Consider the following 8,376-nt stretch of genomic DNA (forward strand, 5'->3'; position numbering starts at 1 on the left):
TGGCTTGATTGTGAAATACCTGCGTCCGTAATTAATGAGTTGGGAAGCCAGGGAATTCCCGAGAGATATTTATTATGTACATGTTGTTACGGATTAGTGAATCCTGTAGTTGGAAATGCTAAGTATTACAGTTACTGTGTAAAAGTCAACTTCAATGAAATAAGTGTCCTGTGATGAGGCCGATTCTTTGGGTCTCTCTCTCACCGCAGGCAGGTCCGGTGGTCTTTCTGTCTTCTACTGTCTCCTCTCCCTCCTCGCCCCATCCCCCCGCTCTGTCTGAGATATCGCCCAACCCCCCTCCCCATATTTAAGCAGGGCGCTCAAGGTCTGCCAGCAACCCCCTTCTGGTCAGGTCAGGTCAGGTATGGGAGCATGTGCCAGAACAGCGCGTCGCTGTGTCCACTTTCCGTCGGTACTCCAGGGGCCTCAGTCTGGCCATCCCCCAGGCAGATGCCAGGCCCATCCCCATCTCCTTGAGATGGTGGTCAACCTGCTGCAACCATGAGGCACGTGGTCGGCCCACTGGCCTCCTCCAATCATGAGACTCCCTCGCTGAGAGAATCTGGTGAGCAGGATCAGCATCAGGAAAACGAGCCACATGTCGATACAGCCGCAACTGACGCTCACGGACTATGCAGGTAACAAATCTCATCCGAGTCTCTCTCAGCAACCGCTCGTTGGACACAAAATCCGACCAGCGATAGCCAAGGATTCTCCGAAGACACCTGGTACCAAAGGAATTAAGTCTCAGTCTCAGATCCTTGGTCAGAGTCCAAGTCTCGCACCCATAGAGCAAGACTGGAAGTACCAAGGACCTGAAGACTCGGACTTTCGTCCTCCCGCACAGGTACCGGCAGCGCCACACCCCATGATCCAGTGAATCCATGACTCCCCAGGCCCGACCCAGACGTCTATTGACCTCTGACACGCAGCCAGCAGAGACATGAATATCACTGCCAAGGTAAGTGAATCTCTCCACGACCTCAACATCCTCACCATAAACAGACACAGACAGGACAGCAGCATCCAAGATGTCACCGAAAGCCTGGATCTTAATTTTGACCCAAGAAACCCGTAATCCCAGCGGCTCCGACTCTTCATTCAGCACTTCGAGGGCCCCCAAAAGGATGTCTAAAGTCTCCGCAAAGATGACTGCATCGTCTGCCAAATCAAGGTCCGAGATCTTGACATTCCCAAACGATGCACCGCAACTTGATCTCTCCGACATCCTCCCTAAAATCCAGTCCATACAAGTGCTGAAAAGTGTGGGGGCAAGTACACATCCCTGACGAACTCCAGTAACAACTGGAAATAAGTCAGAGGTGGTACCACCACACTTCACAGCACTCTCAGAACCAGAGTAGAGTTCAGACATCAGATCGATCAGTTTTGGTGGCACCCCACGAAGACCAAGAATCCTCCAGAGGACATCCCGATTCACTGAATCGAACGCTTTACAGAGATCAACATAGGCTGCAAGCAGCCCCTGCCGAAACTCTCGTCTGCGTTCGGTGAGGACACGAAGGGCAAGGATACGGTCAATCGTTGACCTCTTTGGTGTAAAGCCTGACTGCTCTGGACGCTGGTGCTCAAGCAGATGGTGGCGAACCCTATCAAGAATTATCCGAGCAAAGACCTTGCCCGGCACTGAGAGCAGCGTCACCCCTCGGTAGTTGTTGCAGTCTTGGCGATCACCCTTCCCTTTCCAGAGAGGGACAACAAGGCCCCTCTTCCAGTCAGTTGGGATGATGCCTGTGTTCCAGGCAGAGCACAAAACTGCATGCAACGACACGAGTGCAGCATTTCCACCAGCCTTGAGAAGTTCGGCATGGATGCCACAAATCCCTGGAGCTTCGCCCCGTTTCAACTGGTTCACCGCAGCCCGTGTTTCCACAAGCGAAGGTGGACCACAATTGATTGGAGGGTCAGCATCAGGGATTGTAACACCCTTGACGTCCAACTCGACAGCTGGGGGATCAGCCTGGTACAACCGCTCAAAGTAACCGGCCCAGCGGGCCTTCACTTCAGACTCCTCTGTCAAGAGCCTACCACTCTCTGCTCGAACTGCAGTGCTCCGAGGGATGGGCTTGAATGAACGTAATGCGCGAATTCACCTGTAAGCGGGACGAGAATCAACTGTCCACAGGTGATGCTCTACCCCCTCACAGATTCCTCGCACATAGGCCTCCTTGTCCACCCTCAGTGCACGTCCAGTTTTACGCCTCAGCTCCCTGAACAGCTCAGCTCTGCCATTCAGCCTGGCCCTGCGACTCTGGTCAATGGTATCCAGTGTCCCTTGAGAGACAAAATTCTTCTTTGCCCTGCGGTGAGTTCCAAGACATCCACCGGCAACATCAAGGACGGTGGTCTTAAAGGCGCTCCACAACTCTTCAGGACCCCCCAAAGCACCCAGACCCCCCAAGTGTCCACTCAGCCTGTTCGCAAACTCCTCAGCTACTCTCTCATCCCTGAGCTTGGCAACATCCAGCCTAGGCTGGGATGGTACCATTCTCCAGGATTTAAGGTGCAGCTTTAGAGTTGCTACAACAAGCCTGTGGTCAGTATTGAGGAACTGAGCACTCCGGTAGACCCTGCAGTTCTGGATCATCCTCCAACGACCGTCAATGAGGACATGGTCAATCTCCTTTGCCACACCGCCAGCGTTGGAATACCAAGTCCAGCGATGAGCTTGTGGGTGCTGAAACCATGAACCAGCCACCCTAAGTCCATGACTTCTTGCAAAGTCAAGGAACTTAGTGCTATTCTGGTTCATAGTTCCTGACCCATGGGGACCAACACACACCTCATAACCATCCCTATCAGTTCCAGTCGATGCATTGAAATCCCCCAAGACTAGAAGTGTATCTCGTCTGGGGCACTGATCAACCACAGACTCGAGCGTGGTGTAGAATGCATCCTTCACGGTGAGATCACTCGCCTCAGTCGGAGCATAAACAGAGACCACGGAAATGGCACCTATGGAGTGACGAATCCTTAATCTCATAATACGCTCGTTGACCGGTGTTACCTCAATTATCATTGGGGTCAGCTTATTGGACACAGTTCCAGCAACTCCTTGGGTATGGTAACCATCAAAGCGACCAGACCAATAGTAGGTGTAACCACCCACCATTATCTCGCCGCAATCCGGTCTCCGAACCTCAGAGAGAGCTGCAATCCCGATGTCCAAACGCTTGAGCTCAGATGATAACAGAGACAGGTGATCATCCTCTCTTAGGGATAGGACATTCCAGGCACCCACCCGAAGGGACCGCCTCAGGTTAACCCAAGGAGACCGCCGTCTGGTGGACGACACCTCAGCACCACTTCGACACACTCTCCCGCAATCTGACCCAGGGATGTTACCCCGTGGTTTCCCTCCTATCAAAGATTGGGGGTCCCGAAGGCTTTGCCCCAATCCCGTCATCCGGTGAGCTGCCCTGCGAAGGGAAGCTGCACAGGAGGTACTCCCACGGAGTGGGTTTTCAGATTTTTTTTGCGTTTTGCGGAATGAAGGGTTTTACGGTGGCCAGAGTGCAAATCCTGCCACCAACCTCCTAAAAAGAAGTAACCCAACTGCAGGAGGACGTCTGCAGACACAGTTGGGCACTAGATATGGATGGCCATTGGCTCACAAGGAGCTCTTCCGCCCTTTGATAGGTTTTGTTTTTAATCCTGCTGGGTGTCCATATCCAAACACCCCCCTCACCAGAAAACCTGGTGGGGGAGACGGTTTAGTCGCCGACAACCCGACCATGGAACAGGTTAGTACAGGTTTACATGGTACCTGTAGCAGGTCACAGATCGAACCTGACCTGACAAAAACCTTCTGACCTTCTGGTAACACCATCAAAATTACGAATCAATGCTCACCTTCACTCTTTCATTCCCCTTTTTCCCCACCCTTGGAACAAACTCCCACACTCTCTTCAATCCCACTCTTCCTTTCAGGCCTTCAAAACAGCTGTTCACCACTATCTCTTATCTTCCCCCATCCAAAACCACAATCTTTTCTACCCCCGTTAACCCACCCCAAATGCACCTCCTTCAAATTCCCTGCTTTCCTTCCTGAAAGTCCCTGTCATGTAAGGACCTGAAAGTCACTGTAGTGTCCATCTTGTTTACCTTGTGTACCCCACCCCATCCCTCTCCCTTCCACAGATCTCCTCATGTCTCTGTTCCCCACTGTATTTTTTCCCTTCTCTCTCCCACCCCTCGTCTCCTGTTTCTGTATGCTAGCTCTCATACGAGCCTCGACAGTGTATAGAAAAAAAAAGACAAAAGTGTTGTCAGTATTGGGTGAAAGGATATGTGTGCACACAGCTGAATGAGTCAGTAGCATCTCGGCACCGTGATCGATTGTCAACAGAACTTTGAGGATGACTTTTGTTGAGGCTACAATGTTCGAGTATCATGAAAAATTTGTTATGGAATGCAATGCTCGGAGCCAATGGTCAAGCTTTTGGCCAATTCCAAGACTGTCGCCTGGCTTCGGGGTTGACTTTGTGTCGGTACAATATAAGGTGAAGCGGTGAGCATTCAAGAGAAGTGGAGGAGGACATTAGAGATGAACCAGAGATCCAGCTCCAGCAGAGTGCGGGGCCGTTGGAGCGGCTGAGTGCGGTCAAGTTAGGTTTTGCAAAAGCGAGCTGTGCACAGCAGGGGACGGGCTGCGATGGCTTTATGAGCCTTGTACCACAGGGTGCACGTTGACCACAGATCCAAATGTAACCAATTGTGCTTTTGTGGGTGTGGGTTGTTCTGGCTGGCTGACTCGTTGAGTTCACGAGGAACGAACGCAACACTGTGGGTGTCATCCATGTGGACATTCCACACTGACAACTTATCTTGGCATCTTGCGTCAAGGTTACCCCTCCCTTCTTCTCACAACACAGCACGGCACGGCACGGTCGCGACGCAGCGTGATCCCTTACTGCGAGGAAATTCACCCGCGGGGCTCGCTCACCACACACGGCTGGCTTGTCACCAACTGCACGTCGTGAGCATCTGTACGCCATCCAGAGCTTGCACGCTTGCTTCAACAGTGCAACATAACGACTGATTCATGCATATATCCTGTAAAAGTGTTGTATTGAAAACACATGAGTGTAAAGTTGCCTCCCTAAAGGCCCTGTCACACCTTGACGATTTAGCCAACGTATGCCTGACGTATGCAAAATTGGGCTAAAACGCTGGCACACGTCGAATACGTTATGGGTAAGTTTGTATATGTTAAGAGCACGCTGGCATACGTCCTAGCACACTGGCATACGTCGTAGTTCGCTGAGCTGTTAGACAAATTTTCCATGCTTGAAATTTCCCGACGTATGCCAGCGTACGACTCACACGTTCCGCATAACGCTGGCACAAGTTGTAGGCACATTACGCGATCGTCGACACACGTTACTTGTAAGTTACTCATAAGTCGAAACACGTCGAGGTAATGTTTAGCGTACCCGAAACTTATTTCTAACCTATGAGTAACATGTTGTAGGCACGTTACGCATCCATTGACACACGTTACTTTTAAGGTACTCATAAGTTGAAACAGGTCAATGTAATGGTTAGCGTCAGTGTTCCAGACTCCCTGCTTTTTTTTTTTTTTGTTCTTCGGTATGACGGTCATGTTGACACTTCGATTTCTAGTGCGGTTATAATATTGTTACGAATTTGGGAATTCGATTGCACACAACATTCAGGTTCCTTGAGTCAGCTATGTCGATAAGTGCTTGTTCCCGAGATAGCTCACCTTCCATTGTTTAAATGTTCAGAAATCGATTAGATGTGCTGCGATCAATTTAATAGTCAAGGAACGAAACAATGGAGACGTCCTTCCCCCCCCCCCCCCCCCAGGCTTCTGCAAAGAGGAAGAAGAACCCTGCTGTCCCGTGACTCGTGATGTCAACAACTCCCTCCCACCCGTGGCTGAGCGGGGGATGGAGCACGAGGACATGAGTCATGAGTCATGAGTCACGCAGGGAGTGGGGGAAGGGCGGGAGAAGGATAAGGACGAGATTCTTTCTTTGTTCTTGAGTAGTAAGCTTTTTGCTTCAGCAGAGAGTCGTCGTTCAGCAGACCTTCGGGTCCTGTTTGGCTTGGGTTAAGGTTGAGGCCTTCGGAAGCTTTTTGCTTCAGCTGGCTCAGTGAGCTTCGGCTGAGGGCTGGCTCGGGATGAGGCTTTTTTGGTTCAGTGAGCTTCGGCTTCTGTTTAGCTCGGGAGAGCTTTTTGTTTCGAGCTGCTTTGTTTGGAAGAGAGTTGAGCTGGTCGCTCGGCTCGAGCTGCGAATGGTGGCTTCTTCTTCTTCTTGATTCGTGGAGCTCTTTGTTCTTCATTTTGGTTCCCAGATTGGTGCGACTCATCGGCCTCTTCTTGGAGGTGGTTCCTCGGGGAAGCGACGCATCGATGGGAAGGATCGGCGCCTCGTCTCACCAGCACGTGTTGAGAAGAGCGGGAGGATTCGCGGGAGCTCGGGAAGGATCGCAGCTCACGGCGATTGAATCCAGCTCGCTCTCGCTGGAGCCCGGGTCCGAACAACTTGAAGACGACACGAGGTGGAGAGGTTCGAGCTAGGTTCTGGGTTTCAGCTCACCCGTCCTCCGAGCTGGAGCTCGTTATTGAAGGCCTCTGCCACCATTTCTTGGGTGTGTGTGCGTACGTGTGTCCGTGGGCCCGTCTTATAAGTAGGAAATTGTTAAGTGCTTCGTGTGCTGTAAATGTTTGCATCGCATTTCGTATAGACGGTCGTAGTTCTTTTGTCGTGCTTTTGTTGCTTGTATAATTGCATACGTGTTTTGCCTTGTTTAATTGCATACGTGCTTTATTATAATAAATGTCCTTGTGTGAATGTAAACCTGTTTGTTGCGTCCTCTTCCCTTCATTGAGCTGCCATCTTGCACTCGGAATATAGTTGGTTTTTAAATAGCCGGTAAAGTGATCGGGTCCAACGGGACTGCGCGATAATACCCCGCTCGGTTATCCCAAAAGGAAGCGAGCTGCTTAAGCGGCTCGTTTCCAAGCGGTCCCGTTGAGGTACAATCTCTCGGTAACCTACCCGCGCGAATAATTAGGTAAATCGAAGATTTGGCGATCGGACCCTGAAGCACGGGTGGAGTGCAGACAAGGTTGTGGTGTGGTTACAAACACACCCGTGGCTGGTTTCCGGCGTTGATCCAGAAAGCCGCGACTGGATTGTCCGTTCGGTGGGCGAAGTGACCGCTATTGGTTAGACGCGGTCATTCGCACGCCGACGGGCGGGAAATCTACAACAATATAATATAATTAAAAGGCTGCCGCTCAACGATTTAAATCATAACAGTCATACCGGAAAAAAAAAAGGGAGTCTGGAACACTGATGCTAACCATAACCTTGACGCGTTTTGACTTATGAGTAACGTACAAGTAACATATGTCGACATGTGTCAACGATCACGTAGCGTGCCGCCAACTTATGCCAGCGTATGCGGAATGTGTGTCATACGTCGAGAATTTTTCAATATGATGAAAATTTCTCGACGTACAATGATGTATGCCAGCATACTCCGATGTATCCCAGTGTACTACGACGTATACAAAACTTACCCATAACGTATTCGACGTGTGCCAGCTTGGTTCGGCAAATTTTTCATAAGTCGGCATACGCTGGCTAAAACGTCAAGGTGTGACAGCGGCTTCACACTTTGATGTCTCGTGCGGTTATGATTTGAATCGTGAAGCCACAGCCAATGAATAGCCTACACCACGTGATCGTCGGCGATACGCTGCCGCACTATGCATAAGTTAGACTATCGTTGGGCATAGGTTGTGAACGCCGACAACACGCTCAGCATTCGTTGGTACAAGTTATCTATATATGATTGAAACGTTCTGTGTACGTTACTAATACGTTATGCATACGTCCAACACGTTATTATACGCCCAAAACTTTAAAAAACCATCAATAGTTCAGCTTACGCCAGCGTTTTACATATATTTTGAGACCTTGCCATACGCTGGCTAAAACGTCAAGGTGTGACAGCCCCTTAAGAGTTGTGGGAAGATTAAAAAGGGCACTGAAATACGTGTGTGCAACTTTGGGGGAGTTTTATAAGCATTGGACGTGATCTGTGTTCCTGTGGGGAATTTCACAGTTATTGAGGGCTGGTGATGAATCATTGTGATTGAATACTTATTGAATGATATAAGCACTTGAACCGTAGACAGTAGAGATTAAATAAATTGCATTTTAAATATCCTTCCGTTTTATGTCTTGCACTGGTGTCACCTGGTTACTGAAAGACAGAAAAGTTCAGAGTGTTCATGTTAATTGTATGCTTTGCTCCCTTCCGGGTACTTTAGGGGCACTCGCCCTGAATCACGGAGGCCACGCGTAGCAATGT

The 8,376-nt window shown here is 50.1% G+C and overlaps 1 protein-coding gene across 2 annotated transcripts in view; it reads right to left on the reverse strand.

The window, feature by feature from the left end:
• Positions 1-8,376, reverse strand: part of CDK5 (cyclin dependent kinase 5) — a 140,932-nt gene that overhangs the window by 76,426 nt on the left and 56,130 nt on the right. The gene's annotated exons all lie outside the window — the stretch shown is intronic.

This window comes from Eptatretus burgeri, chromosome 8 (assembly GCF_056783735.1).
Source record: "Eptatretus burgeri isolate ZD-2024b chromosome 8, Ebu_testis_v1, whole genome shotgun sequence".
NCBI classification, from domain to species: Eukaryota; Metazoa; Chordata; class Myxini; order Myxiniformes; family Myxinidae; genus Eptatretus; species Eptatretus burgeri.